This window comes from Papio anubis, chromosome 13, assembly GCF_008728515.1.
Source record: "Papio anubis isolate 15944 chromosome 13, Panubis1.0, whole genome shotgun sequence".
Lineage (NCBI taxonomy): Eukaryota > Metazoa > Chordata > Mammalia > Primates > Cercopithecidae > Papio > Papio anubis.
The window spans coordinates 56,319,405-56,346,911 of NC_044988.1; the positions used below are offsets into that span (position 1 = coordinate 56,319,405).

The 27,507-nt window shown below is 38.4% G+C and overlaps 1 long non-coding RNA gene across 2 annotated transcripts in view; it reads left to right on the forward strand.

Moving 5' to 3' along the window:
• LOC116270030 overlaps positions 1 to 27,507 on the forward strand; it is a 101,219-nt gene that overhangs the window by 29,995 nt on the left and 43,717 nt on the right. The window contains exon 1 of one of the 2 annotated variants that reach the window (XR_004177904.1): positions 14,171 to 14,510. The exons of the other annotated variant lie outside the window; for it this stretch is intronic. This is a non-coding gene — a long non-coding RNA (uncharacterized LOC116270030). Of the gene's footprint in view, positions 1 to 14,170; positions 14,511 to 27,507 lie in introns of those variants that run through there. 2 annotated transcript variants of the gene reach the window in all.

Consider the following 27,507-nt stretch of genomic DNA (forward strand, 5'->3'; position numbering starts at 1 on the left):
TTATGATCATTTGGAGAAGAAGAAGCACTCTGGGTTTTTGAGTTTTCAGTGTTTTCATTTTTTTTTTTTTTTTTAATCTTCAGTGAGTTTATCTACTTTTGATCTTTGAGGCTGCTGACCTTTGGATGAATTTTTTTGTGGGGGCTTTTTTATTGATGCTGTTATAGTTGTTGCTTTCTGTTTTTCTTTTAACAGACCCCTCTTCCATAGGGCTACTGTGGATTGCTGGGGGTTTACTCCAGACCCTATTCACCTGGGTCCCTCCTGCACCTGAAGGTGTCACCAGTGGAGGCTGCAGAACAGCAAAGATGGGTGCCTACTCCTTCCTCTGGGAGCTCCATCCCAGAGGGTCACTGACCCAATGCCAGCAGGAATGCTGCTGTATACGTTGTCTGGCAACCTCTGTTTGGGGGGTCTCACCCAGTCAGGAGGCATGGGATCAGGGACCCGCTTCACAAGGTACTCTGGCTGCCCCTTGGTGGAGGGGCTGTGCTGGGCTAGGGGGGAATCCTGCTCGTTTGGTTTGCCCAGATTCCTCAGACCAGCAGGGGAAAGACTAAGTCTGCTGATCTGCATAGACCACAGCCACCCCTCCCCTCACAGACTCCATCCCAAGGAGATCAGAGTTCGGTCTGTAAACCCCTTGCTGGAGTTGCTAAAATTCTTGCAGAGAGGCCCTGCCCAGTGAGGAAGGATGGGTCCAGGTTCAGCCTAAAGAGGCAGTCTGCCCATGATCTGCCAAAGACACTGTGCTGCAGTGTGAGAAATTCCTCCTGGATCCGAACTGCCCAGTCTCCCTGAAACCGGCAGAAGAAAATGGCAGACTGGTACCTCCTCTTCTTTCACCAAGTCTTAATGCCCCATCAACCATGTCTAAAGTTCCCTTTTCCTTTCTTCACAGAGTCCTTGAGCCCTTCTAGCCAGGAGGACTCTGGGCCATCTGACTGAGCCCCCAAGAGCCCCAGGGTGCATGTGCAGATAGAAACCTTGCAAGGCCCTTGTCGCTGAGCTATGACAGATGGGCGTTAATTTGTTTTCACGGCTTAGATGCAGACATGAAATCCATCGGCTAGAGGGACTGATGAGATGCTTGGGAATAAAATCATTCTCAGAGGAAGAGAGTGAGATGCCCAGGCTTGATTCAGCACAATACTCTCACTGTTGAGGGGCCAAGACCGTTCAATTCAGAATACAGCATGCGTAGTGTTAAATAGAGGCCAAGTTCAAGTGTAAAGTGGATGAAGATAAAAATGTAAAGCTATTTACACACAGGGAGTTCCTGAGGTTTGGAGCATAGGCCAGTATTGTTTGAGGTCAATTTTAAAAGAGAATAGCATGAAGTTGGGTTGAGGGATTATTTTACTTTTATCCTTGGCCGCCCAGGTACTCAGATGTGGGGGCACCTGGGGTCAGTTAGTGGTGTTTGTTTTCAGAGACACTGGGTAAGGAGGGACTAAAACAGCTGAAGGCCAGGTACAATGAGTGGATAGGAGAAAGAAAAGATCAAGTCAAGAGGCCAAGGGGCAGGATGAGAATGAGAATATCAACAACAAAAGTAATTAGAATGAGGTGTCTGGAGAAAAGCGTAAGAAAAAATTGGAGAGTAGATTCAGGAACAAATCCTGCCAGAGAGCTGAATAGCAGTGTTTCTCCCTTAGTCTGTGATAGGGATCAGATGAAAGTCTTCTAAAGTTAGTAAAAGAATGTTGGCAAAGTTATTTAACTCTGTGCACATGATGGAGAAGTGGAATTAAGTTAAAAGTATTCTAAGAGCATAACGGACAATCATGGGACTCTGAACATGTGACATACTATTTTTTTTTTCTAATTTTTCCCTTATGACATGTAAAAATCAAATTACACAAAGCAGCAATGTCTGAGAATCTTTGGCTCAAATAAATCAACCAGAAATAAGCTTTTAAAGTGTAGTCTATTTTTCAAGAGTTGGCTTTATTAAGTAAAATGAGAATGACCTACAGATATTTGCCATATCAATTTTTGTGACATGTTTGATAGAAGGCATTTTCTCTCCATGAGGAGTTTTATCTAATCAAATTTTCTTAATGCAGCCCACATTTGTTGCAGTCACAGAGACTCTAAACTCCATCTTTACTGCTTTTCCCCCTCTGAGATTGTTAAACACAGCACAGCCATTGGCCCTGTAGAAATCTTTATTTGAACAAATGAAAAAACAAAAACAAACAAACAAACAAAAACCAAGGACTGGGAAACCCTAACATATCACATGGGCATTTTTGAGGGGGAGGTAGTTATCACCACAGTCTCTGGAGCCAAGGAGATCTAGCCTTAGCCCAGCTTAGCCCTCAGATCAGTCATGGACCTAATGAAAACTGACTTAAGACTCAAGTTTCCTCAATGAAAAGCAGAGATAATAATAGTAACAAATGCAGTAATGCATGTACATTGCATAGAACCTTAAAATAAATTTAACAGAAGTTAGCTCTTATTTAATAACTGCATCTACAGCGATTTAAAACATTTCTGCCTCTTTGTCCAAATCAAACTGGTGCAGTTATACCACCAGCCATAAAATCAACAAAAAATTCTACTGGAGAGACTCCTACCTGGGTGGTGACCAATGGTATATATAATTCTGTGTATGTACATGCCTGTGTGTGCGTGTGTGTGTGTGAGAGAGAGAGAGAGAGAATGCAAGTGAAAGACAATGACATCTTTAAAGTACTGAAAGAAAAAAAAACCCTATCAACCCAAAATTCTCTGCCCAGATGAATTTTTACTTAAAAAATTCAATTATAACTGTCTCAGTTTCTTTGTGTAGATCCTGGCATCATAGTCCTGATACCTGAAGAATTTATCATTTATTGTAGTGCAGGTCTTCTGGCCATGAATTCTCTCAATGTTTCAATGTTTCATTGAGCTGACAAAGTCCTTATTTTGGCTTATAATTGCCCATGGTAACCACCTAGCATGCTCCCTGGTATAAGGGGAGGAACCCCATCACTACAGGACAGGTGACAATTGACTCAAGGCAGAGGACTATGCATTTTACTCTCTGTTTCTTGTCTTTTAGAATGCCAGGCCCTTGAAAGCAGGAGCAGTCTTAGCACATAGCTCAAGTCACACTTTCCTCAGCAGCTACCACTTCGGCCACTTCTGACTTAGCAGCAGCCACATTCCCTTTCACTGTCCACTTGGCTGCCCCACCATTGCCTCTATATATCCCTGTGCCAGGTGTCACCATTGACCCACCCTACCACAGCCCTGTTGGTCAAAGGTTGAGGTGACAAGGGCTGTACTATCACATCTGCCCTAGAGACAGCAAAGCAGCTAGCTGGGATTGAGAAGCCAACAGAAAGTGGGGGTGGAGATGAGATGATGGGGTGGAGATATGATAGAGGTGACCCAGGGCAGGAATGGTTGCTTCAGAGATGGACAGGATGGGGGAAATTAGTGAGCTGAGGACACCTGTGACTCCCCGGAGGCAGAAAATGCCCTTCAGAAGGAAGAAATATAGGTGCAGAAGTTGGTGGGGAGGGATGGGTGTAGGGACAGGGATGGGGAAGGCTGTGTGTGTGTGTTTGTGTGTTTAAGTTTAATATCATTTGCTGTGAACTGATAGGCTGGAAAAAGTCTTTTAAAATAATAACAAGCTATTTACCAGCAAAGGACAGTTGCATCTAGACTAGTAAGAAATATGTTGGAAAAAACTTAGTTGGAGCCCTGGACCTGCCACTATGGAGCTTTCTAAGCTCTAGTTAAATCTTATGTGACTATTAAATAAAATAATGTATATAATGTCCTAGAACATTGGAGCTACACAGCAAATACTATTACTATTAACCACATAAACTTGGAAATCATGCAGACTTCTGTCAAAATGTTATTCACCTGCCTTTCTATTTAAAAAAGAGATTTTCATATTCCCAACCCCCATAGTTCTTTTGGGGTTTATCTACTCTATGTGAATTCTGTAATATAATTCACCATGATTTTAAGCATGAGCCCCAATTTGCATGCCAGCCAGACATAGATAAATGCACTTATAGAAAGGCTTGAATAGTCTTCAAAATATTCTAATTATTCTTCTTGGCAATTTTGTTTCATACACACACAAAATTCCTCCAAGGATTAAGCAACATTATCATTTGTCTAAATCAAGTAGACTCGGAATGTTTGGTGGGCTGCTTGCCACTGGAAACACAACTACTGTTGCAGAAATGTCAGAGAGAATAACATAGTCAGTATTAAGTCACCTCCCTGCCTCAGATTTCTCCACTCTCAACATATGACTTTTACACTTTACCAAACTTGTATTTCCAGAGCACAGATCTGTGCATGTCTTGTCTCTCACCCCGATCCTCCAGGGGCTCCCCATTGTCAAACAGCTCATCTGACATGACTGGGACACACTTCTAGCCTCAACTCTTATGATGCCTCCTCAGAGACCTTATGTTCTAGAAAAACTGAGACATATCTTATTTCTTGTCCCATGCTTTCCCAGTGGGAATGTTTAAATTCCACCCATGCATTGAAGCTCAGATAAAATGGCATGTCTTTTTGAAGCTTTTCCTAATTCCGATGTTGAAATCCAAGGTGATAGTTTTTGTCTGTAAACTATCATGGAACTTTATTTTACCCGTTTTGTACTGTACTGTGCCTACCTGTGTAATTGCTTGCCTTTCTCCCTCCTCTCCTTCCACCCCTTTCTGCCTCAAACACCATGTGCACCTATGCATTTCACGGGCTGAGCATACAGTGATGAACAACGCAGAAAAGATCCACACTCTAGTGGATGTGACAGTGTCGTTGGGGCAAAGATAGCCATGAATCTCATAACCAAAAAGCAAATTTGTAATTACAAAATGAGTTGAGTACCGCCAGGGAAAGTATAGAGCACTATAAGTGATATGCTTTGGCTGTGTCCTCACCCAAATCTCACGTTGAATTGTAATAATCTCCACATGTCAAGGGCGGGGCCAGACGGAGGTCATTGAATCATGGGGGCAGTTTCCGGCGTACTGTTGTCATGATGGTGAATCAGTCTCATGAGACCTGATGGTTTTAGGAATGGGAGATCCCCTGCACAAGCTCTCTTGCCTGCTGACATGTAAGATGTGACTTTTCTCCTCATTCGCCTTCTGCTATGACTCCCAGCCATGTGGAGCTGTGAGTCAATCAAACCTCTTTCGTTTGTAAATTACCCAGTCTTGGGTATGTCTTTATTAGCAGCATGAGAACAGATTAATACAATAAACTAGCATAACAGAAGATAGAATTTAGATTTTGAGGTAGAGAAGAAAGAAATTTTGGACAGAGAAATGGTGCGGACCTGTCATAACCTATATAAAGGTACTAACAAAGGACAAAAAACAGGCATCACATATTCAGGTAGCCTAGCCCGTAATTCACAGTGAAATGGTCAAGCTCTTCTGGAGAATTCGTAAGAAACTGACAAGGTTTTCCTTGATGCTTACTCAGCTGTCTAAGAGCAGAACACTTTGATTAGCCTTTCTTCTAGTTAATTATCAGTTTACCCATTTATCCAAATTATCAGTTTGAAAATTATCAGTTTTCAAACTGTCTTTGGTTTTTCCTTCTCCTATCCTCCTTTTATATTCCTGGTTTTGTTAAATAAATTAACAATAAATAATTATTTATTATTGGTTTTCACTGCATATAATAAATAATATGTTAATAAATAACAATATGCCTGTCAGTTATTTTTGGCAGAAGTTAGCATTTACTGAGATTTTGTTATGTGCCAAACATGGTGCTAAGAGCTTTAAATTGTTTCATTTGATCCTCATAACATAATTCGAAGATCAATTATTATTCTTTTATCATCAAAATGGAAACTAAAGCACAAAAAGATAAGTCAAGAAAATACCAAATTTGATTCTAGTTCTTTTATTTCAAAACCTGTGCTTCTACTCACAAATCACCACTCCAAAGTCATACCACTTTTTCAAGCTTCTTGAAGGGATACATAATGTTTCATCCATAGTGAGTCTTGACTGGTGAGGTGAAAAATCAGGTAGATTAAACACACCTGATGCCATGGTATTACAGAACTATAGGGGCTTCTGCTGATCTTCTGAAAACATGACTCTCAAATTTGAGGACCCAAATCAGTCCAAAATTTAAATGCCAATTTTCCACAATAACATCATAAGTCGGCTCACAAGCAATAATTCTATGTGATTCTCTAAGATAACCGTTAGATGACATTGTGAATATATTATGTTTTCTTTTTTTGGGGGGGCTCACTTTTACCAAATGCATTTTATTTTGTTGTATTTATTTTATAAGGATGTTTATTGCACAGATTTTAATCTATGTTTTCCCTTCCCTTCCCCCCTTCCTTCTTCCTTATTCTTTCTCCCTTTTTATCTTTCTTTCCTTGTTGTTTCTTTTCCTCCTTTTGTATTTTCTTTTTTCCTTTCTTTCCCTTCCTTTCTTCATCCTTTCTATTTATCCATGCATCCATCCATCCATCCTACTTTCTCATTCTATAGTAGCAAAATAGTTGTAATTTCCAGAAATTGTAAACATCATTCTAACAAGAATAGTTCTCCATGTGTTAGCATTCTCATAGCTGAGTTCAGAAATTGGCATGAGTTAGCTTACTAGTGCAAGCATCTCTTGTTGAGGGCGATTTGTAACTTGATTTGAAAAGGATTTTCATTTTCTAAGCAATATTCAAAGGCACTGCTTGCTCCCCACCACAGAGAATTTCTAAAGCTTTCAGAAAGCATTCCACCTGAATAAAATATCAGGCTATATGATAAATAGGTAGACCTTGAAACCTTGAACATTGAGATACTTACCTAATCCTAAACTATGCTTCAGTAGAATAACTTGATTAACTTCCAAGATTTGACACTGTTTCCAGTTAAGCCAGAATGTCTCTTAGGAACAACTACTTAGCTGTCATATTGGTGCTATGCTTCAAAAAATCAAAATAGTACAGATGATAGAAAGTAATTTTTAAAATTTTGTAATGTACACTTGTGGGTTTACATTTAGATATATGCACTCAGGATTAACCTTAGATATGAGGACATGATGGGCAGGCTAATAATTTGGTATCTCCTTAAGCAATATTCTTTACATGGTTGTTCCAAATTGATTTAGTGGTAAAGAGGAGGACCTAGTTTTCTATTAGTAAGAATTGTATTTTTCTGCTATTCTGTCATAAAAAGGAACAAGATCATTCATTTGCAGGGACATAGATGGAGCTGGAGGCCATTATCTTTAGCAAAGTAAGGCAGGAACAGAAAACCAAATACTGCATGTTGTGGCTTATAAGTGGGTGATAAATGATGAGAACACATGGTCACATGGAGGGGAACAACACACAATGGGGCCTTTTAGAGGGTGAAGGATGGGAGGAGGGGAGGATTTGGAAAAACTAATGGGTACTCGGCTTAACACCTGGCTGATGAAATCATCTGTACAACAGCCCCCATGATGACACAAGCTGACCTGTGTAACAAACCTGCATTTCTCCCCCTGCAGTTAAAAGTTATGTTTTGTTTTTTTCTTTCTAGATTCACGTTGCCTGACATTTCTAAATGTATTGTGGCTCTAGTTCTTTCTCTATTTTTCTATTGTTGTTTGTTAATCTGAAAAAATTTATTGGAATGTACTTAAAGGTTTTAAATTTAGATTAAATAGTAACATTTCACCACAGCATGCACTACATCATATTTCTTTTCTTGTTTTTGTTTCAGATTTTTCTTTGATTTTATTTCGTTTCAAGGGCCTACTCTCAGTGTTGGTGTCTGAGCTTGCTGTGTGTGGAACAGAAGATTTTTAAACCTGTAGATTTAAAGAAAACAACGAATCTTTAAATAGTTATTCACATCTGGAAGTGTTCCCACTTATTAATTAATTTGAGAAGGTTTTGCCAGATCTGAGGAAAATTTTCATATTTTTTCTTCTCACATGGCAAAGAAGTTCTCAGGCCTATGAATTTATAGAAAGGAAATGAAATCTGGCAAGATCCTCAGAGACTATTTAATTGGAATTTTTGTGCTTCAGATATAAAGAAAATCAAGCTCAGAAATGAAGTCAGGTGTTCCAAACCTCCCAAAAGGAGTCTTCCTGTTCTATATTCAGGAAGGCATTAGTCACGTTGAGGTCCTTTTGGGATTCTCTAGTTTTCATGTTTCAGTGGTAGACAAAGGAGTGTTTGAAGCATCAAGAGCATTTTCGATGTCGCTATTCTCTGTCTTAATTCTCCTGAAGCACCAATTATGATCAAGCTTACAGTCTGAGAGTAACATGTGGGAGGAGACAGAAATGAAATGCAATTACCCAAGAAAGTACTTAAATACAATTGTATTAAATACTATTATGGGGAGATACAGGCTACTGTGAGCGTGTACATAAAAACAGAACATTCTGATCTGGTCAGGTGGACTGGGGAAAGCCTCCAGGAGGAAGACAAATTTAAGCTGAGACCTGAAGGGTGATTAGAAATTGTGCAACTGAGGGAGACAATTCTATTAATAACGCTATCATAAAAACATCCCCTAGTGACTGGAATGTAGGGTTTGAGACCTTGGGCTCAAAGACTGACTGCCTGAGCAAAATTCTCTCAGCTCTGTTTTCTGTGGGCAAGACACTGAGGTTTTCTGTTCCTCTCCAGTCTTTTCTGTGAAATTAGGAAGCAATACTATTAAGGTATTGTGCTCTTATAACCATTATCACACAATTTTTATAATCCCATGTGAAACTTAAATGCAATAATGCATATAAAACATTTTAACACAGTGCCCAACACTCAGTAAACAATCAACAAATATTGGCTATTATTATTAAAGGATTCTGCAGCTTACAAAACATTTTCATAGGCATCATGCATTATCTCATCACCAATGCTTTCCTATAGTACTAGTTCTCGGGGCACTTCCTGCACTGATGGTACTATGATTCTATTTGGAGAAAACAAGCAAATGCTGTGAACCACTTGTTAGCTTTATCAGCAGCTAGGAGTGTTCTATAGGGAGAATCGAGACAGAGCTTGGGTCTCAGAGTCCTCAAGAATACTCAAGAATCCTCCTATGTAGACTGGAAGTTTGCCAATACTTAAAATTCTAGCAGTGTCTTAGATGAATAGAAGCACACATTTAAAGGACGAGGTTATATTAAGGGTTTTGACAACATGACATTTATGGTTTAAGTGCTCCTCAGGAATCATGTCCTCAAACTGTTCAATAATGATGTAAGATGGGTGAGCAAACAATTTAAGCTTTACTCTAAAATAATCTCAGCGGGAGCACAATATTGTAAACAGTCATTGCTTCGTCTCCATTCTGTGAAGTACCCTTTCATTGTTGTCCATTTATTCCTTTAAACTAAAAGTCTTTGACCAAGTTACTTAGCATCTTCTAACAATTCTTAAAAGTTCTTCTAAAGAAATTCAATGTAAGGCAGTGTGAGCTATTATACTGACTATAAAGAATGTCATTTTTATTGAAAAGAGCAAACTTCCCACTATACACATTTGACCTCCTTCTACCTGGTATTGTGGCTCATCTGAGAATAGGGATGGTGGCTGTATTAGTTCATTCTCATGCTGCTAATAAAGACGTACCTGAGACTGGGTAATTTATAAAGGAAAAGGGTTTAATTGATTCACACAGTTCAGCATGGCTGGGGAGGCCTCAAGTAACTTACAATCATGGTGGAAGGGGAAGCAAACATGTCCTTCTTTGTATGGCAGCAGCTGGGAGAAGTGCAGAGTGAAGCGGGGTGGGTGGAAGTCCCTTATAAAACCATCAAATCTTGTGAGAGCTCACTGTTATCACAAGAACAGCAGCATGGGGGAAACTGCCTCCATGATTCAATTACCTCCCATGACATGTGGGGATTATGGAAACTACAATTCAAGATGAGATTTGGGTGGGGACACAGCCAGACCATATCAGTGGCATTTATTATTGCAATTTGACAGCATTTAACGTTGGTAAATTATTTTACAGCTTGCAACATACTTTTCCACATTTGGTTCTCTCAGCAGCCTTTCTCAAATTTTAGTTAGTGAAATTGAGACCCAAAGTTAAATAGATTGCCCAAGTTCAGAGAGCTGGTCAGTGACACAGCCAGGACTTGAACCAAATGTTTCACTTCCAAATAGAAAGCTCTTGCCACCAAATTTTGATTTTTGCTTCATTTTCAAAGCTTGCACATGAACACAAGAGCAAGTATGTTACAGTTCTAAGATTAGTGGAACCCAGAAGAGGATCTTTTGCTAGTATGTCACTGAGGACCCCACTGAACTACATTCAGTTCCCAGGAAGTATTAGGACTTCAAAGACCAGGCAAGAGAATATTTTTGTCACTGCCAAGCAACAGAGACAAGGTCGCAGCAGCTACCTTGGGGAGAACTGTTGGGAATAGAGAGTTACAGCAGGCCATTAGCCTCTGTGACATTGTCTATACCTGAGAATTCCCCAGGGGCCATGAGGGACTAATCCTCCCAAGGCCTCTGGGAATTTTCAACCCTGTGTGGAAAAGACAACCTCCAACCATTTAAGACAGCCAAGAAAAGTTGTTAATGATTCCCTTAGGGTCCCTCACTTCAGGCAGTTTAAGAATTGTTTCATTTCAACCTAAATCAGGACATCTCTTTAAGAAAATCCAGCTTGCTATTTTATACTGCCTCCTTTGGGATTAAGTTAAGGAAACTAAAGCCATTATCTGCTTGTGGCTTTGCTGAATCAATGAATTTTACTCACTATAAACCCACATGAAGTGATTCTTTTTCATGAAAAGATGGCATAGGCATTTTTTGAGCCTTGAGTTTTGAAGGATACACAGAAGGCTCTCTTAGTCTGATAATTAGAGCAGACATCATGGCAGTGCACATGCACAGTGTCAGGGGCTTTTCCATATTGGACATGCTGAAAGACAGAGATACAGATTCTGTTTAAAGTAAAATAATAAAAAGAGGGGCTAAGAAGGAATTTAAAATATTTGGAAATCATAAAAAAAAAAAAGGTTTGTCTTTCTTTGGATGTTGCTATCTAAATTGTACCTTCCTTTTGAAACATCTTTTGTTAAAAGCAGATACAGATACAACAATTTTGCTTCTTTGGTACAAACCTAATGGACTGGCACACGTGGCTTAGGGTCAACAGTCACAGCTTGACAAAGCTACCATGTTTTCTTAAATCTAGGACTGCACTGATTCAAAAATGCATCGCAGTATTTTTATGCACCACTAAGAAAAAAAAATACCAACAGCTGGTCACACCAGCCTCTTATGGCTTTGTATCTTGTCTTTTCAATGGTACTGGTGATTTTTCTTTCCTTCATTTCATTGCCTGGCAAGTGAGAGGCACTGTCTTTTGCATGTGCCCCAATAACAAAATGTAACACATTTTCATCTACATCTATAAATAACTTGATTGTTGTTTTGCAAGAAATTAGGGAGTTTCAATCATCACTTGGACAGTAAGTATTTATTTCCCTAGTAATACCAAGTTTACATGCAGTGGCTCATTTCAACAAAATGACTTCGTTTCCAAAATGAATCATAGCGCAGTCTTTTTGAAGACCGACAAGTTATAATGTTTGGTATGTCACCACTGCCACCCAGACAACAGCAACGGTAGTAAGACACATTTAAATTTTGGAAAAGTTAAAATGTGAAAAACAAGTGTGATTTAGAATTGATGAACTATGATAATTCACAGCCTAAATAGCCAAGAGATAAGGAAACCATCCAGATATGGGAATTTCCTGTCCAGTGATGAGGAATTGAAGAAGTAACCTAGTGACAAAGGACTTAATGTTCCCCTCAACATGACTAAGCTTTAGATAGGTTTCTTCCTGACCTCCCCCTTTCCTTAAAGCATTTACTTTAGGAAACTTTTACATTCTTTCTCTGCCCCTTTGAGGTGTAAATCTTCTATAACTCAGAAGTGTTATTTCTTACAGTTATACATTCTTTCTCTGCCCCTTTGAGGTGTAAATCTTCTGTAACTCAGAAGTATCTTTCTCAAGGTCCTGGGAACCACCCCCTTTAAATGTAATAATCTAAAGAGAAGGGGCCCCTGTCTCCCAGTCTCTGTGGGAGGGTAGGAGCCTAATTTTGATGGACTCTCATTAACAAACACAGACGGCTTCACACATTAATCAGCCTTCACTCCTAATGTCTTCTAGTGCTTTCCCATTAACTCACTCCGGCATTTACAAACCCTCCCCTCTAAGCCTTTTGTTTCAATGGAGTTGAATTTAATCTCTCTCCCCATTGCAACAGTCTGGATTAAAATCCTCCTTGCTTGTTTACCTGGTCCAGCGCAACTTTTCTTTTACACTAGTAACCCAGTTCTAGAGAAATGGTCAGCGTTAACATGATACTGCTTACACACTTAGCATGTGTTATTTTGAATTGTGATTTTCTCTTTATGCATAAGTTTTGGTCTCCCAATTAGCTTATACAGTTTATTTATTTTTGGAGAGTAAATCCCAGCAATATATATTCCCCTGTAGTATTTTCATGTTGTAAATGCTGAGTGAAAGTGAAGGTGTGTTGAAAATTATAATTTATGATTAGAACTGGTCATTTTTGGCCGGGTGCAGTGGCTCACGCCTGTAATTCCAGCACTTTGGGAGGCCAAGGCGGGCAGATCACAAGGTCTGGAGATCGAGACCATCCTGGCTAACAGGGTGAAACCCCCGTCTCTACTAAAAATACAAAAAAATTAGCCAGGCGTGGTGGCGGGTGCCTGTGGTCCCAGTTACTTGGGTGGCTGGGGCAGGAGAATGGCGTGAACCCGGGAGGCGGAGCTTGCAGTGAGCCAAGATCGCGCCACTGCACTCCAGCCTGGGCGACAGAGTGAGACTCCGTCTCAAGGGAAAAAAAAAAAAAAAAAAAGAATTGGTCATTTTTATCGTTTAGAATCGTAGGAGTTTAGAGGTGAAAGGAAATTCTAATCCAAATATCAAATTTTTCAGTATAATATTCTGTGACCTAGAGGGATTAATATCTTTTTCAAGATCACACAATTAGTTAATGGTTAGCCAAAAACAATCCAGTGCTGTTTTCACTAGACAAGTGATGCCCCACACTGAGCTACCCGTTGAAGAGACCTATGGAGCTTTAAAAAATGCTGACGCAATTTTTTCATCAAGATCAATTGATTAAAAGTTTCTGGTTGTGAGCCCTCATATTTGTGGTTTGTAAAAGCTCTCTAGGTGATTATAAAATGCAGTCAGGTCACGAAACTACTAGAATATGCTTTCTTCCTATGTGTAACCTAAAAAGAAACTAGTTCTTAGTTTGTGGTCCTGCGCAGAGTGGCAGAGGAATAAATTTTTAACGCTTTTAGCACTTCTGAGTGGATTCCCATTTTAACAGCACTCATCATTTATTATTTTTATTCATTCTGTTGCTTTCATGACTAGAAGTTTATAAAGTTGCGTGTGTTACAACTGCCTTGCTGGTTATGGTAGCTCACAGAGCCTGGGAAGGTGGCCTTTGTACTAAAGCAAACAGTACTTGATGTGCCTCTGGAGCTGGTCTATTTGCAGATTGGGCTGCTTGGCAGAGGGAAAAAATTTTCAATGAACATTTCTATAATATTACCAATCTATTAGACTGCTGGCCTACAAATCTGTACCAGTGATAGAATTTTTGTAGGTCAGTAAGATATATACTTCATAAGACTATGAACGCCAAGGAAGAAAGAAATTGGATAAATGCAAATGATTATTTTGGTTATACAAATAAGTGAGCTTAATATAGTAATAATTGCAATTAAAAAGAAAGCCAGGTTCCATTGCACTAGAGAACAACACCTTCATAAAGAAATTTAGCAAAGAAATTATTACATGCCTTAGCTGTAAGCTTTGAATAAGAACCACATTTTTAAGGTTTTTTTTAAAAAAATTCATTAGACATAAATTAAACCAAATTAGGAGATTGAAGTGTCTCCTCCCTCACTCCCACACCACCGTGGGCCTAACCTTAATTTGCTGATGTTCGCAGTATTTGTATAGTACGGCTCTTCTAGAGCAACGGCAATGCTACTGTGATGATTCAGGGAAAGAATTAGAAACTATATATTTTCAAAATTTCCCTTTTATGAGCAATTTAAATTGGCAGGGAAAACACAATTAAGCAATTTCAAAGGTATAATTTCATGGAGATTTAAACACCACATATCCAAACAGTGTTTTTTAAAAAAGAAATTTGTAATTAAATTTTCGTATTATTTATAGTTCTAATCTTTGGGAGATAATGGTGAAGAAAATTACCAAGAACGTGATTTTTACAAAGAACTATTTGAAAAGTCCCAGCCTAAAATGTTGAAACAGAAAAAGGTGAGTGACTGGTGATTTTGGAGGCAGAAAACAGTGGAGCCGTCCATTTGGCATTGCTCTAAGGTCATTAACTAGGGGAGATCTGCAGGCTCCGTTTCTCAGCTTAGAAGCCAGTGGCTCATGGAAAAAAGTCCTCCCAGCAAATAAGAGACTGCGCCATAGATACTGCCGAAGGAACAGAGAATTACCAGGTATCTTTAACCCTTCCATTTTTACATTCTATGTTTGTAATCTTCAAATGCAGGTTTCATTTTACAGTTTTTTTTTTTTTTTTTTTTTTCTGACAGCATCAAAGTTTGCTTCTATTTACGTAGAGTCTTGGGAGCCCCTAGTTTTTGAACAAGTCAGTTCCATTGCACAGCTTTACTTGTTTGAAAATTCTCCAGTGCATCAATAAAAATCTGATCCCAAATGTTTTTACCTGCTAGCCTGAAGTTGCCTGTCTTTCTAGGTCTACATTTGGTAATATCAGGTTGGGGCTTGAAATCACCCACAGTATGAATATTTATACGGAAGAAATCTGCAAGTGATACGAATCAGGAAATCTCTGGAAAGAGTTGGTTGTTAAACTTTACCAGCACACCGATACTTCTGGAACTGAGCAAAATAAGTCTACCCCCTCATCTTCGCAACAGTCTTTCAAACATATGTAAGGTTCCTTTCCCATTCTCTCAGAAGTCCAGGCCATACAAGGTAGGAAGGACCCTGGGAGGGGCTCTTGCTGGGCAGTTCTAATTTTGAGCAAATGGTATGTATATTTGCCAGTGTGTGTGTCCTCATCTAAGATACACTGCTTGCTTCATTAAACTGTTTCAGAAATTAAAATAATGTCTGCAAAGTGCTTAGCATGGGACCTAGCACGTCATAAGACCTTGGACATTTTTAGCTCTTATTATCTTTAGTGCAATGGTTTATTGAGCCAGAGAACAGCCTTTGCTTACTCTTTTCTCCCAGTCAAGGAGTTTAGGGAAAAGTGCATCCTAACCATAGTTTTTAGTTTTTTCCAAATGGCTTTATTTGACCCAAATTTGTACAATTTTGATTAGGCACCAAGGCTTACATATACATTTACTTTCAACTTCAAATTTAATGTTGCATCCTGTTAGCACACTTGGATTGTCAGAGTGGCTATCCCAAAGCCTTCTTTTTGTCTTACAAAGAGAGTGCCAAACCATTTAAAATGTTTGCTTGAACAGGAGCATACCCTCGGGTTTGAGGAGAGGTTGTGGAGTGTGTGGTCATTTCCTATACTATCAACTCTTCTCTGGTTCATCATTCTGTCTCTCAGAGCCTAACACATTTGTCCCTTTGTGCATGATTACTTACTCTTCCTCTCCTAATGTCTTTAAGGCTCATGGTACTCTCCACATGAAAAGGGGAACCCAGCTGTTGTTGTGGCATGCTAAGGTGGTCACCAAGTTTCCCTCCTCCTCATGTACATGTCCTGTATAATCCTATCCTCTTGAGTGTGGGCATGAACTGTGAACATGATGGGATAGCACTCCCTTGATTAGGTTATTCTGTAAGGCACAGGTGATTTCAGAAAAGGAGATTATCCTTCTTGGGACCGGCTTAACCTTTAAAGGGATTGGATTTTTGCTGAAGTGAGAGATTTGAAGCATGAAACACATTCTGCGTGAAGGAGATTGTCTGTTTCTAGCTTTGAATTATGGAGGGGGCCAATTTGTAAGCACTTAAGAGCAGCTTCTAAGAGCCTTCAGCCCACCAGAAATCAGAATTTCAAACACACAGCCTCAAAGAACTGAATTCTGCCAACAGCCTGAGTGAGCTTTCCCCTATCCTATAAAAGAAAGTGAACCCACCTGACACCTTCATTGTGAGACTCTGGGTAAAAGACCCACTTTAACTAGACTTGACTTCTGAACTACACAACTGTGTGAAAATAAATGGCTATTGGTTTTGGCTGCTATTTTTTGGGGTTTTTTTTTTTTTTTTTTTTTTTTTTTTTTTTTTTTTTTTAATGCAGCAACAGGAAACGCATGTACCAGCTATCATGTGCCCTCAGAATTTTCTTCTTCAGTCTAAACAGCTTTAATCTCGTCACCATATTGCCAGACTCTCTCAGCAGCCATGGGTGCCTCCTTCTCGATTCTTTCTGGTTTCATCAAAGTTTCTTCTAAATATGGGCTGTCTTTTCTCTACCTCTGGCTCAATATTCACTTGAATCACAGGTAGAATGTCTTAAAATGATCCAAGAGATGTTCCACAATGAGGTAAATGAACTAAGACATAACATTTTGAGGAGTCATGTGTATGTTATATCAACACAGAAAAATGTGAATCTGTTCTGAAACAAGGCAGAGAAATAATCGAATAAAAAAGCCTCTGACCCATTCCTCTACTGAGGCATTTTTCACACTGCCATGTGATTATTTCCATCTGGGTCTAGTCTGTGAACTCATTGGGGGTGAGAGACTGTACTATTTTCATCTCTAAACTCCAAGGATAGGTGTTCAGTGAATGTCTTCTACATTTACCTGAAATAGAAGCACTTGCAAATGATAGGAAGTACAGCTTGCTTAGATTGATTGAAGATATTCTCCGAAGTTGAGAAGCAGCAGAGAGAACTATCCGTTTGGAAAGATGTGAGCGACTGAGGAATGCACCATGAAGTAAATGCTTTTTCAGGAACTGAAAGCAATTTTAATGAAGCAGTTGTTGGCGAGCTCTTTCAGGGTGAGAGATGAAGAATTGAACAAAAATAAAAATGAGACACCTTAGAATTTGCCATAGAACAAACAAGACAGGATGTGATAACACTGGTAGTTTAGAGCCACTCTCAAAGCATATTTTCTCTAGTTCAGAAGGGCACTGTCTTTCTTTGAGAGAAACTGGGTTATATACACAGACATAACCAGGGGGATTTGTCCAGGGTAAAATAGCCAAACTAATATTAAGAAAAGAAAATCTACTCACAGTTGAAAGATAAATGGAATAAAGAGAAAGAAGCTGAAGAGCCTAGCCTTCTGTAGGGAAGTCTAGGCTCCCAACAGGGAACCCAATTAAGTTCTCTCTCACTTGGGTTGCCAGTTCCTCAGAGCACAGTCTGGGGAACAATCATCTGAAGGAAGTAAGCAATTGAGAAATAGCAGCAACCAAAACCTAAATTTATGTTGTTACTTGGAGTGCATATGCTGCATGAATACATGTGAGATCAGTAACAGTTTCACCATCCCTTAGTTGGGGAAACAGGCCCAGAAGGTATGTGACCTGCTAAAGGTTGCACAGCTGATAACTGGTAGGGTCAGGTAAGGACTAGAACCTGGTCCAAGAATTTGATGCCAAATCCTGTGCTCTTTCAGAACATCAAATTATCTCTCCAAGGAAGAACAAAGACTAAAAAAAAATTTATGTATTTTGAGATCAACACCCAGGTTGATTTTTTTTTTTCTTTTTTGCGAGATGTAGATGAGTTATGCTCCTGGGAAAGTCATTTAATTTTCTGGAAAAAAAATCCAATAACCCATTCAACTCTAACATCTTTGATTGCCCGATTCTAAGAATTTATTGAGCACCTAAAATGAATAAAGTTCCAGGACTGAGACTTTATAGGAAATATAGAAAAACTATGACTCTCTGTTGTTGTGTATTCATTTATTTAACAGACATTTATTTAAACATCCTTCTGCCAGGCAGGTACTAGGAAACAATTCTAGATACTAGTATATTTTCCTCCATCAGCCAATTATACAAAGGTTTGCATTGAAAGTTGGCTCATAAATTCCCTCCTACTTTGATATCAATCCTGCATCAGCGATGTTCCTAAAAATGAATCAGATGATATCTATTTTACAGATTTCTTTCTAAAAGCAGTTACTTTCTAACTCAATGTTAAAGTGTTCCATTTACCTTGAAGGTACAGATAATGTTTGTATTTGTTTTCGATAGTTGCTAGGTAACAGAACACTGCCCACCACTTTTCATCACAGAAACTATCAGTCAATTTAAGATATTTGTTTTTTATTTTATGTTATATTTTGGAAAGTGAGGAATGTATCTAATTGAGATCCACACCATTAAAATAAAAAGCTTTGCTAGGTAATTAACAGTGAATATCTGTGTGGTACAAAAAAAACTGTTATGGTTACTCACTATCTCATTACAAGGTATTGTATCATTTTCATCATTTGAAATAGAATTTGCAAATCCATTTAACAAGGCAGACATGAAGTATAAAACAACCCAACATACTGAAAGTGAACAAGTGAACAAGGATGACACTCACTGTCACCCCCCTCTCTGGTGGAACATTCAAGATAGTTGGCTGGCTGTAAGTGATCCATATTTCTCTAACATAAGGATGAGAAATTATAAATAGAAGTTCTAATATTTTCTCTCATCATTTTGTTCCATCTTATACTATACTACAGTCACCACTGCCCATCTGCCATTGTCCTCCCTCCTCCCAGGTGACTGCAGCTCATTTTGGAGGCACCATTTAAAAACACATGCTAATTACAAAAATATTTAATAATACACATATGTGTAAAGAAGAAATTAAACATAACCCATAATCTACTACCTCACGACGAATGTATATTACATAATTGGAAGTTTCCTATTTGTGGCAGTTGGTTGTGTGTGTGTGTGTGTGTGTGTGTGTGTGTATGTGTGCAGCCTTTAAATTTTTAAATCTCAAAACTAATGTTAATAACTGGAATATTATTTCTGTTGGCTTCTTGTTACTATAAAGAAAAGCTATTTTAAACATTTTATTTTATGTTGACATTTCATTAAATTTACTAAATTCTCTTGTTATTTATAGCAGGATTTTCTTTTTTTTGAGAAAGGATCTCTTTCTGTTACCCAGGCTGGAATGCCATGCCATGATAACTGCTCACTTTAGTCTCAACCTCCTGGCTCAAGTGATCCTCATCCTCACCTCAGCCTCCCAAGTACCTAGGGCTACAGACATGTGCCACTAGGCCTGGCTAATTTTTGTAGAGATGAGGTTTCACCATGTTGCCAAGGCTGATCTCAAACTCCTGGCCTCAAGCAATCCTCCTGCCTCAGCCTCCCAAAGTGCTGGGATGACAGGTGTGAGTCATCATGCCTGGCAGTCATTTTTTTTTGTTCATTTGTTTTTCCACTGGAGTTTCTTGAATTAATTTTCTTGGTGTACAGTAGAATAATCAGCAAAATTTTTCTTTTCAATATTTAAACCAATGGAACAATTCTTTTGTTATATATTATTTAGTAGAAACTTCAAGATAAAAACAAATAATATAAATATATTTTGCAATTATAGTGTAATTGTATTACCAAACAGTCTGTTAGTATCTATTAAGTTTCACTCTCTGTCCTGGTAGTTTCACTGACTGCTGTTCTGTCAGTTTTTCATCTTCCTCTGTCTTGAGATTCCTGTTCTGATACTTTTTTTGATTGGTCTTTTTTTTTCTTTTTTTTCCAAACTCCTCTTATAATGAGTAACCATTAGGTGTAATCGCTGAATCTGTAATGGTGATAGGTGAATCATACTTGTCTAGGAATAGGCCTTGAGTTTCACTCCTTTTCTCTCAGTAGTCCATAAATGTTATTCCAATTCCAAGTGTTGCAGATGAAAAGTGTGATTTCAGCCTGATTCTTTTGCCTATGTAAATAGATTATTCTGTCTGAAAGCTTTTAAGATTTTTCACTTTATTTTAAGAAATCATGAATTTTAATGCTAAGTGTGTGTCTTCAATTATCAAACCTTTCTGGAACTCGGTTAGCCATTTCAATCTGAGACTCAAATATTTCTTCTGGAAATTTTGTTATATTATTTGTTCAATATAGCCTCTCATTCATCTTTTTTTCTTTTTGAAACTTTTTTTTTTTCTTTTTGGAACTCAATTGTTGGGTTTCCTACATCTACGTACCAAGTATCTTTCTATTTTCCTCCTGATATAAATCATGTATTTTTGCTGTGTACTTCAGGAATTTTCTTCCACTTGGTCTCTCAGGTCTCTAATTAAGGCCTTAACAATGACTATATTCACTTTCGATGTATGATAATTTTAAAACATTTTTCTTTTTTGAAATGGGGTTTTACTGTGTTACCCAGTCTGGTGTCCAACTTCCTTGCTCAAGTGATCCTCCTGCCTCAGCCTTCTGAGTAGCTGGGATTACAGATGTGTGCTACTACTGTGCCTGGCTTTCTTTTTTGTTTAGTTTCAAAATATATTCTTGACTCTTAACTTGAACCCTTGACTCTTCCTAAATATCTTGCTCTTTCTCCTTCCTCTTCTCTTTCATCTTCTCCATATCTTCCTCCTCTTCTATTGTATTTCTTAAGTAACCCATTTTGGCTAGAGTTGCCCAGATCAGAGTGTTTTACTTCTTCTTCATCTTTTGCATGGCATGCTCATTAAATGCAGCATTTTTTTCCTTAACTGTAATCTCATGTCCACCTACCAGTGTTCCTTAGTAGCCTCTCGTGTGGTCTGGCAGCATAGCAGCACACAGGTTTTCAGTGCCACATCAAGGCCCTGAGAGAAAGCCCCTGACTTTATCTTCTCCAGAATTAGGGATAAGGAGTTCAGTGTTCCTGTTTAGCTTGGTCCTGGATCCCTGGAGAACAAGGTGATCAGGCACATTCATACTGGCTGAAGTCACCCTTTCCCTTGTGGTTCCACATCTGGCCCAACAAAGAGAAAGTTCACCAGCTTTGTGGGGACTCTGGCAGGCCCCTAATGCTCCTGTACACTTTAGTAGCCTGTCTGGCTTAAGAAACGTTAGAAAATGAAATGGAATTAGGAATGGAGGGAAACAAAATTCCACTTAAACCTTCATCTTCCAATAATTCTCTCCTAACTTTTTTGTTAGATAAAGCCTCCCTTATGAAACAAGAAAGGGTAGTGGAAGGACACAGTTTAGTTGAGGAGGGACAGGTCATTCAGAAGTCCAGCCCTTGTCTCCTGTGGTTTCTAGTGTGCCTGATGTTCTCTGATGTCAGCAGCTCACCCATAGCCCCAAGACTCTTACTTGGATGCTAAAGAGTCTCTGTTTAAAAATACAGATTTGATTATTACTTAGGTATGGCAAGACCAATAGATCAGGTGACTGCCATTGGAAAGAGAATTTGTTCTTCTCACAGATCCCAAGAGAAGAGGGAACACTACACCAGCAAGGGGCTACTAGGGGAAGCCTCCGGGTCAGTCAGGAGACCACGGGAGGCGGTGAGGGGTATGTGGGCAAGAACTTTTATTGTATGGGGAGGAACAGTAAGGCAAGGTAGGTATATTTAGGATTAGCTAGTTTGAATAATCTCAGGGGAGCTCTGGAGCATAGGACTGTCCTTAGTTGTCTGATACTTGTCCCTTGGGTGATTAGGGCAGGGGATAGTGGCCTGAATGTGTGAGCTGATAAAGGACATTGGGAGTATGGGCACTGGTTGGGTTGCTTTGCATTTGAAAAACACGCTCTGCTCTCTAGCTAAGTTGTTTTTACCACTAGGTATTGGCTAACCCTGGGAGGGCCAGTCCCTTCCACAGTCAGCAAGACCCAAGAGGTTGAAGTCTCAGGTCACAGAAAATAAAAAACATAGTTAATTCAGTCTCCCTCCTAGAACTGCTGACCAGCTGTAGGCAAAACCTCCTTATCTTGATTTTTCTCAGTATGCAGTTTAGAACATCCAAACAACAGCACGACAAAATGCTTTTCTACGTACTAGAGGAGAGAAACAAAAACAGTACTATAAACCATAGAGAATATTGAGTAAAAGCAAGAATTTTGATCAGACATGGATTTGAATCCAAGCTCAGCTCTTAGTAACTCTGCTCTTGAGCAAAAATGGGAGAATATTACCCACTTTATAGAGTTGTCATGAGGAAAAAATTATCCTACATGTAAATGATTGTGGTTGTTATTATTAGAAAAATGAACAAATAGGATCAAACTAGGATATTATCCAAAATGGTTATTTTGGGTCTTATTATACCTAACTTTTGTCCTCACACAGTTGGTATAAATTCCTAGATGCCTGGCCTGGTGTCCTTCCTTCACAGATACTGCCTTTGTCAGAGGCATTTGAACCAGGGCAACTCCAGTTTGAGTGAGGACTAGGAAAATGAGGCTGAGACTTGCTGGGTTGCATTCTCAGAAAGTTGGGCATTCCTAGCCTCTAGATGTTTACGGTTAAGGGAACAAATTAATAACGTTTTCTAAATAGACTGAGACTTGGAAGTGTCCAGATATCTCAATATCTGGAGAACAAAGGCATTCCTATATTTGCTTTAAAGATAATACTGATTTCTACAAAATACTATAATTAAGAAAATTATTTATCACAAACCCTTGTAGCAGAACACATATCCCCATATATACAAGCATTGTACCTAGGGTGGATGTGTTCCTCCTCTTACTTTTGGAAATGTTCTAACTCTATGGAGTAGCCATCCTTTTATTCCTTTGCTTTCTTAACAAACTAGCTTTCACTTTGCACTGCGGACTTGCTCTGAGTTCTTTCCTGTGCAAGATCCAAGAACCCTCTTTTGGGATCTGGATCAGCACCCCTTGCCTGTAACACCTTCAGTCCTGATCTTATCTCCAAGGTAGAGAAGGTACCTAGGGCTCCTGTCCTCTTCACTCATAATCTCAAAGGGGCAGATTCCAGAGCCTCAGACCCTTTGGATCTTTCTACCCAGTTCACTGAGAGCATTGCCTGTATCCTTGGTGAATGTTAGGACATAATGACATGAACCCCGTTTTCAGGAGAGATCTGATCTCTAGTTAGTTTTGTCTCTTAAAAACCCAATAACACAACCTTAACCCCTGAGTAAACATCACATACTATTTAGTGAAGATATAAAGAGTACTTTCATGTTTCTATAGTTTCTATATGTTATGTGTTTGTTTATGGATTTATTATGTATTAGTTCTTCCATTAGTTCATGTATTTATTCATGCAACCAATGTTTATCAACTTTCTACTATATTAAAGCACTGTTCCAAGTCCTGAGGGTATAGCAATTAAAAAATGCTCTGTCCTCAGGGACATTCAGTTGGGACTTATAGCTAAACGACATTGAGTAAGTTATCACAAAAATTAAAAATGAAATTGCTACTGTAATAATATGTGCTATAAAGAAGAGGTAGGGTAATTCCATCTTCCCTAAAAAAGCTAAAAATTTACTGGAGATTTAAAAATGGAAAGAAGTCATGTAGGCAAAGGGGACTGGAGAGGAGGAAGAGTAAGAGAGGAACAATAGCAGTGTTAATACTTTGAGTAGTTATATGGCTGTTAACATAGAAGTTTCTGGAAGGTGGTTGTGGGATTGTTTACTTAGTTGAGGAAGAAAATTTAACACAAATCTAGAGCTCATGTTTTTCCAGAATGATACCAATTAAATGAGATTATTTAATGTTTAAGAACAGAAAAAAACACAATTTATGATTTACAGATGGTCTTTGACAGAGTGGCTCCTTCTGGGGTAGTAAAAAAACCCATTGAGATGTACTATGTATATTGTTTTCTTTTTTCTTTTTTTCCTTTTTTTTTTAGACAGAGTGTCACTCTGTTGCCCAGGCCAGAGTGCAGTGGCATGATTTCGGCTCACTGCAACCTCCGCCTCCCAGGTTCAAGTGATTCTCCTGCCTCAGCCTCCTGAGTAGCTGGGACTACAGATGCTCGCCAACATGTCCAGCTAATTTTTGTATTTCATTAGAGACAGGGTTTCACTATATTGGCCAGGCTGGTCTCAAACTCCTGACCTCATGATCCTCCCACCTCAGCCTCCCAAAGTGCTGGGATTACAGGTGTGAGCCACTGTACCTGGCCGTATATTGCTTTCTTTAGGTATACTTTCACATGCAGCTTAGCTGACAACTGTCCTGCACCACTTCTTGAACTTAGCCTAAGTCACTGTAATACTCTGTCTTCAAACTTGGAAACACATAGTGAGAAGTTCTCTTTTAGGGCCTCCATGTGAGACTCTGTGGGCTTCCTTGGGTGCTGCCACACACTGATAAGTCTAGTTCTGGAGTTATATTGTCTATATTAAGAGAAAGAAGGAAATGACTGAGATGCAATCATGAACATATGTCACATAGAATGGATACAAGGATGCACACATGTAAAATACTTATTAGTTTTAAAAGAACCTACAGAATTAAGAAATACAAATATGTTACAGAAAAATGAAAACATTTCGGAGGTTCTCAATAGAACTTCCAGGGGATTTTCAGAGGTTACTAGTATTGTTTGTTTGTTGTGTATATCAAGTATATTGTGAATTTTCTATCATTAAAGCAATAAATATTCATCATAAAGTTTTTCGAAAAAAAAAACTGGAAAAAAGAGAAAGAAAGCATTTCCACCACCCAAATATAACCACTATTAGTATTCTGATGTGTCTTTCAAAACTATTTTTAATTATAGTCATGTATGTGTAGTTGTAATCATATTCTCTACATAATTTTACATCCTGGTTTTCATGATCATTTATTATATGTTCCCGTATAGTATGAAACTATTTATAAACTCATTTTAGTTGCTGTATAATGTTCCCAAGTAGTGACAGCATGGTTTAAATTTTCCAAGTGATAGATTTCTTACCATTTTAAGTAACAATGCATTAAGTATCTTTGAACATTAGATTTTTTGTTTCACTTTTCAGATTACATACATAGCATAGATTTACAAAAAGCTAAAATAGTGAAAACAACAGTATAAACATTAACAATGAAAAAAGTATGCACATTTTAAGACCTTGAATTACACTGGGAAGTTAATTTTACAGAAATTTTACATCAAAAGATTCATGTAAAGCTTAAAATATTGGAAGAGCATGATCTCTCTATCCTCGAAGTGATTCAGGATAAATAGTGGAAAGCCAGTGTAAATATCAACAGAGAGAGAAAAATTTAAAATCTGTGTTCCCAATTCTGCTTTTGTGTTCTATTCTGCTTTTGCCTTTGTCCAGTGAGACAATATTGAAATCTCACACACAAGTAAACTTTAGCTCTGCCATAACTAAATGTCGCTGAGTTATTTCCTGACAGTTATTCATGGAACTTCTAGTGTGTTCTGTCCATCTAAGTCCATTCATCAATGCCAAGAGAAATGTAAAACTCAGGAATGTAAGTGAATACTTTGAGTCTCTCCATTCAGCAGATAATTCTTAAATTGTGTGAACTGAATCTGGTTCCTGGCCCGGTCTAGTTTTGTCCTGATTCTGATTTTTGCATAGTCACTCTACTCCCTTTGCTAGTAGTATTAATATAGAAAGTATTGTTTTGCTCTCATCAATTGGTCTTTGTGATTAAGTGGTACAAACACAGGGAATCTGATATCTGCGAAGTGGCAATAGTCAGGAAACCCGGATGTCTCTTAATGCTTGGACTCCTGCATGTTTGTCTTGGTGATTCTGGTTCTCCTGACATTGGAGACACCCATCTCTTTGCACTAAACTTATTACATTTATTCAGGCCATTGGCTGGTGGTCTCAGTCACAGGGTTGGGAAGTCACTTGTGTCACTTCCTATACCACTGACCATTTGTTTTTCCATTGCTGTTATAGTTTTCTGTGTTGTCTGTCTGATCTGTATGAATCCTGGAAGCCTAGATATGATGTCCCAGCCGTGTTATCACTGTTTATATATGAAAATCTGTGAAATTCTCAAAAGGTGAAACAAAATGATGGGCTCACAGGTGTATTTTCTTTTGATACAAATGTGTAACTAAAGCTCTCAGTTTCCTCTGTCGGTCTATAAATGAAAAAAGCTTTTTTTTCCCCTTAAAGAAGCCATGTTCAATTGTCTGTTCATATTTATAGCCCTTTTTGTTTCTGTGGCCAGATTCTCTCTCTCTCTCTCTCTCTACCTTTCGGAAGTTAGTCATAATAATATATCATCATTTATTTGCACTGCAGGGATATCTTATTCAGACCAGATCAACTATTCAAAGAGAAGAAACGTACTGCATACAAAGATCAAAGGAATCAATGAATCAAATTACTTTATATGGTTTGGAAAGCAAAGAGATCTGAATTCTGAGCTTGTTTTTTATAATCCTTATATAAAAGAGCATGACTGTGTGTTAAAAAATGCAGATTGGGAATATTACTTCTGGCTTTTTTACAGTTTTGTGTCCCCTCATTAAGTTTGGGGAAATATGAAGTATTCTTAGTACATGGCCTTTGCTCAACTCCCTTGAAAATAATAGAACAGTTTTAGAGAAATTCACCAAATGAGCTAAATCAAAATGTGAGAAAAACCTTTGAGTGGCTAGAACTAAGTATAAATAAACCTTGGAGTTACGCTTCTATATCGAGTTGAACAAGTGTTAGAGAAAACTGCTTCTCTGGAAGAGAAAGGAACAACCTCTCTCTATAAACTTCTTATAGTGAGTTAGAAAACTATTTCTGCACTAAGCTACCTACCCGAGAATCAACAACAGGGAAAATGGCTTCTATGCTATAGAGGATAACTACTCCCCAGTTTTCCTTCCTTGATCAAGGGATTGATAAGTTTCCTTTGCTGTGTAGTGTACATGGTTTTCTAGCAAATACATTGAAATACATTTACCTATTTTGAAGGATATTAATAAATCACATTATGAAGACTCTTAAATTCAAAGGAGTTCCTATTTGGACTGGCTTACAGAGTGTAATAAATATTTTTATAAACCAAGGATAGGAAAACTCAAGAATTTTTGAATACGAAAAAAAATTAACTCTTTATGTTTTAAATGCCCTGGCTCTTTCAGAAAGCTTCATGCCCTTGCAGAAGATGTAACTCAAGGGAAGAAAAACTTGGCCGTGAGTTAAATTAATGGATGGTGTTAGGTTATAGCAAGTGGTCCATATAAAACTTGAGGCCATTTATCATACTTTTCTGTCCTCTTTTCTCCCATTTCTTTCACTTAAATTCTTCAGACTCTCTAAATGCACCATTTTCAAACAAATTGCAGTGGTTAACAGCAGTCTCACAACTGTTGGGTTTGATATTTGACCCTAGACTCCTCTGGTAAGAATCATACAGCTATGTGTACTGCCACATTCCTTTTTAGTCAATAAAGAAACGTGGTTAACCACAACAATTAGCTGCTATTATTAGTATCTTGCACAGCCTTAAAGAAATTCAGAAGACGGAGATAAAAATGGACACGAAATTAATGATGCAAGCTATGATCCAATTATTTTTTATGATACTACACAGAAATCATGACAAGATTTATTAAATTTCACC